A 3795-nucleotide genomic window follows, 5' to 3' on the forward strand; every position below is an offset into this window, starting at 1 on the left:
CTCTGAATAATCATCATATATGTGCAAATTAAGGGGCTGGAGAGATAGCTCCATGGTTAAGAGCATGTGCTCTTCTTGCACAGAACTTGGATTCTGTTCCTAGCACCCACATCAGGCAGCTCACAACTGCCTAAAACTCCAGCTCCAGAGAATCTAATGCCTCTGAGTCCTGTGGGCACCTGTATTTACATGTATATAGCCATACATAAATGCACAGCGTACACATAATTTAAAATAAAGATAATATTTTTTAAAGGTGTGTAAATTAAAACCATAATGGTGTATTGATTCACCCTGTTAGGATGGTAGCTATTAAGTAGAAAAGAAGTAAGAAGTCTGTTCATAAGAATGTAAACTTGTAAAGCCATTCTGGAAAATAATATGAAAGTTTCTAAAAGGAATTAAAAATTGAACTACCATAGGCTATAGCAATAACACAAAGGAAATAAAATCCCTATCTCAAGGAGATATGTATACCGTATGTTCATTGTAGCATTTGTCACATTAATGCATGTATGGAATAACATAAGTGTCTATCAGTGGATGAATAAATAAACATCACATACACACATTCACACACACAGAGAACATAATTAAGGCACAGAAGAGAAAATCTGTTGATTGTGATAACACGAATGAATTTAAAGGACATTATGCAAAGCGAAATAACAGAAAAATAGACACATAAAAACAAAAATTGAACTATCCTTTACACGTAGTTTGTTTTTTTAGTAGAAACGGTAAATAACAGCAGTAGCCATGTCATAGACTTTGAAGAGTTGGGAATTTTTATGATACATAATAGGTTCTTTGAGCTCATTTCATAGTACATGCTTCTAATATGTGCTCTATCTGTTACATATATTCTACACACAAATTTTTTAAATCAGATAATAGCAAATTATTTTTAAATTTTGATTGAATTTTCATGGATTTCATACACTGTATTGTTTATTTAAAATATTTTGTTCATGACTTTCATTCTATGTGTATGAATGTATTGCCTGCTTGTGTGTAAGTGCACGTGTGTCAGAAGAGGGTGTCAGATCCCCTGAAATTTGAGTTATGAATGTTTGCTAGCCATCATGTGGGTGCTGGGAATGGAACCCTGGTCCTCTGAAAGAGCAATATTCTTAACCACTGAGCCATCTCTCCAGCCCCCAACACACTATATTTTGATATTTAGACCCTCCCATCTGATTTCATGTCATATATGTTAAGGCCTATCAAGTCAAATTTGTGCCCCCAAGTCTCCTTTTCATTCACTAGAGCCTAGTTGGCCTATCTACCATTGCACCTTTAAAGAAAACCAACTCTCCCTCTCCCAGAAGTTATTGGTTGCCAATAGTTCCTCGGCTAAGGTTAGGGTTTCTTCCCAATTTCTCTACTTCTATGCTGAGATTTTATCTGGCTTGAGCTTGTATGGATCTTGTACATGCTGTCAAATTGCTGTGAGTTTATGAGTTACTTCCAAGATGTTTGGAAAACTCTATTTCCTTGTGGCCATACACTACCTCTGGTTCTTACAATCTTTCCACACCCCTTTCCACAATGATTCCTGAAGTTCAACACCTGATCAAACACAGAGAATAAGTGGAGAATAAGTGTCTGCGAAGTGTCCAACCCTAAGCGACACATCCACAATGTAATCTTTACACCTAAGACTCGGGGAACAGAGTGGAACAGGAAGTGGAAAGAATATTAACGCATCTCTCAACTCTCACCAGCAAAGCTTCCTCATGCAACAAATGGTGGTTGACCCAGAAAGCCACAACAAGCCAAAGTGCAGAGAGTAAGAGGCTGCAGAGTACTTATCTCTGAATCGGACTCTATTGAAATATGCTTCATCAACATTTTATATCCCCACACAGGAGTGTACAGTTTAGGATTATAAGGAGCTATGGGTCACCTTCAGACACTCTGGAGTGCTTCTACTCTGTGCCAGTGGCTCCAGCCAGTTCTGGTGGGAAAGGTGTCCAGAAGTCTCTCTGTCAACTGGTTTCTTGCATATGCTGATTTGGCAGCCTTTGTGCTAGTTCTCCTGGACCTCACTCTGCCTCACAGACATCATTATGCATTCAGCATGCTGAAGGACACTCTAGCAGTCCTACTTCAGAGGTGAAGTAGCAAGCCTTCAGTGAGCTTACCCTTCACTTTCTGTTGATTTCCTCTTTCACTTTTTAAACTCCATGCCTTTGTGACTGCCACTAGCAGAATTATTCTTTCACTGCCTTTGTGATTATTTGTACCAAGCTTGGTCTTACAGACTCCTACTTCAGGTGATTCAATATGTAGTAAGACCAGTTTTGTTGCAACTCCCTGTCCTTAAGACACATTCTTACTTTGATCTCTGACTTCCTTCATTTTAATTCTACTGCTGTTGCTGTTTTTCAGGGCTGTTTGGTGGACATATTGCCTTTGTTCATGCCACTGGAAAATGCACATTGAATCACTCAAAACCATTCTGGCATAATTTGTTTATTCTTCTTAGAACATATCATGGTTTAAGTGGAAACAGCTTTTCAGAAGACTTTTCAGGGACTAAGCAATACAAGACCAAAATGAAAGCCTCTCTAGAGAATCTGTTCTTTCTTGATTTTTAAGCATTTTCTTGCCCCCCACCAAAACCCTATTACCTTGATTTTGGAATTCCAGAGAAAAAGATATTGATGGAAAACCAGTTTTTACCTCCAAGGAAATAAGAGATAGCACATTCTGGAGCCAAATATGGGGAAACAGATTCAGCTTATTGGACTAGAGAGATGACTCAGCAGTTAGGAGCACTTTCTGCTCTTGTGGAAGACCCAGGTTCAGTTCCCAGTATCAGTAGGAAGGCTCACAACTGTCATTAACTCCCGTTGTAGGGGATCAGATGTGCCCTCTTCTGGCCTCTATGAGCACCAGGCACACATGTGGGGTGTATATATATATATTTTTTTTTTTCAGGCAAAATATTCATACACATAAAATAAAAATAAACGAATATTTAAGAAAAAAAATCCAAGTTATCTCAAATACATGGTCCAGCATGGTAACAGTTTTATGAAGTTTTTATACTAACAGATCGAAGAAAGTCACAAATAAAAACCCTTTTCAAATATATTAGCAGATGTATCAAATAGATAGATTTCAGAAAAACTGGGGAAATTGCTACTATAGTCCTCAGATGCTGTCTGATAACATTCTTAGCCTTTGGTTGGTTGAAGCTAAGAATTTACCCAATAGTCACAAGGATGTTAAGTAAAACACAGAGGTGGGCAATGAAGGGCCATTTAAAAGGCCAAAGATAGCCCAAGATAAATTTGGCTACCAATCTGTAACCTTCCAGCTCTCTATAGTCAACCATGGAGAATGTTTAACACAGATGTGGCTTTTTCTATGTAGTTTAATTTACAAAGCACAGTCTTCTGATTTTCCCTTAATAAACTTTGAAATTATGGATCCTTTGTCTTATTCTATATTCCTGTAACCTAAAACTATTGCATAATAAATATTTAAATAAATGAAAGTATGAGTAAATGAATAAAATTAAGTTGTATTTCTTATTATTTTATTAAATTAAGACAAATATAACAAGTCAAAACATTATTTTATTGAGTGGAAAACTGTGCATAATAAAAGAGAACAATAAAAAATTACTATAAAGCTGCTGGGCACGGTGGCATACACCTTTAGTCCCAGCACTTGGGAGGCAGAGGCAGGGGTCATCTCTGTGAGTTCGAGGCCAGCTTGTTCTACATAGTCAGTTCCAGGACAGCTCGGGCTACAGAGAGACCCTGTCTCAAAAAAGACAAA

This window comes from Nannospalax galili, unplaced genomic scaffold, assembly GCF_000622305.1.
Source record: "Nannospalax galili isolate Female #2095 unplaced genomic scaffold, S.galili_v1.0 scaffold547, whole genome shotgun sequence".
Taxonomy (NCBI): Eukaryota; Metazoa; Chordata; class Mammalia; order Rodentia; family Spalacidae; genus Nannospalax; species Nannospalax galili.